The sequence below is a fragment of the Galeopterus variegatus genome, unplaced genomic scaffold (genome assembly GCF_000696425.1).
Source record: "Galeopterus variegatus unplaced genomic scaffold, G_variegatus-3.0.2 Scaffold1005, whole genome shotgun sequence".
In the NCBI taxonomy this organism is placed as follows: domain Eukaryota; kingdom Metazoa; phylum Chordata; class Mammalia; order Dermoptera; family Cynocephalidae; genus Galeopterus; species Galeopterus variegatus.
Genome location: NW_007727116.1, coordinates 561,539 through 563,235, shown reverse-complemented (window position 1 = coordinate 563,235; position 1,697 = coordinate 561,539).

Sequence of the window (1,697 nt, the reverse complement as noted above, 5' to 3'; positions counted from 1 at the left end):
AAGCAAGACACACAGGGATAATGTCGCTTCTAAGTTTCTCTTTAGAAGGCTCCTGAGGGCTGCAGTGTAGCAACATAAAATCTCTCTCAGCACAGAGCTCAGGGCTAAAAATCCAAAAATTACAAAAAGATAATGGATTCTGAGATGTATGCTATAATAAGTAATTTCTAGGTCAGTGGCAAATGATTACTGTTAATAATTACAAAGCTTTTATTGAGCCCTTTCTATTTTCAGAGTGCTTTACAATCATTAATTTGTTATTCCTCACAACAACCCTGTGGTAGAACATCATCATTATCACATTACAGATGCACCGAGGATGTCAAGTTGGATTTAATTGACCCGGGAATGTAGCTATACTTAGTAGTTCATTTGCCCCTCTGTTTTCTGCTCTTAAAAATCTATTGATGCTGCCTGGAGGACGATTCTGCTAAAGTGCAATTTAGAAAGAAACATTGCAGACAATCAGGAGAATCATAGGAGCAGAGGAGGTAGGACATTTCTGAAAGGGAAGAGATGCCAGAGAGAAACCTCAATGTATTCTAGAAGCGTGTGCTTTTTGAATTGTTACATTATCAATTATAATTATGGCCACAGATCTCTACTAGAGAAGCTGCCCTCTACAAAGTTAAGACTTTCATATTAAAATCTGTATCCCTAGTTGTTAGGAGGCCCTTATTTAAAAACACATATTTTGGTCATACAAACAACAATGAGAAAAAAGGTGAATGGTATGATATAACTTATCACCAATATAAAGAAAGGGTTTTAAATGCATAGCTTACTAGTCTCCATCTCAAGCAGTTTTTAAAAATAAAACAAATTAAACCCAAATAACAGCAGAAAAGAAATAGTAAAGAGGGGACATTAATGAAAGGAAAATATACAACAAAGAAAATCAACAGTCAAAAGTTAGTTCTTTGAAGACATTCCAAAGTGATAGATATTTAGCATAACTGATAAGAAAAAGAGAAAACACAAATTGCAAATATTGGAAATGATAAAGGAATATCACTATAAATTATGCAAATGTTAAAAAGCTGATAAGAAGATATTATGAACAACACTATGTCAACAAATTTGACAATTTAGACAAAATGTACACATTCATAGAAAAATGCAATTTAATAAACAGAAAACTAAATTTAAAATTTTATTCATATATATATTAATGTGATTGAATCTGTGATTTAAAACCGTCTCACAAAGAATCTACCAGGGCTAGATGTCTTTACTACTAGTAAATTCATCCAAACATATTTAAGGAGGGATAACACCAATTTTAACAAACTCTTTCATAGAATATAAAAGCAGAAACACTTCCCAACTCATTTTATGAAGCCTTGCTACCAAAATCTGTCAATGACATTAGAAAAAAGGAAAATTTCAGGACAGTATCTCTCATAAGCATAGACGCTAAAATTTTAAATAAAATTTTATTCAAGGCCAACAAAACTGTGAAGCATTTTTAAAGTCCTAAATAAATGAAGGAATAAACCATATGCACCAATTAGAAAATTTGACATGTAAATTCTCCCACAAATGGATATATAGATTAAATGAAATGCCAATCTGATGGAGTTTGGATGTGTTGTCCCCTCCAAAACTCATGTGGAAATTTGATCCCCAATGTGGCAGTGTTGGAAACTGATTGAGTCATGGGGGCGGATCCCTCATGAATGGATTAATGCTCTCCC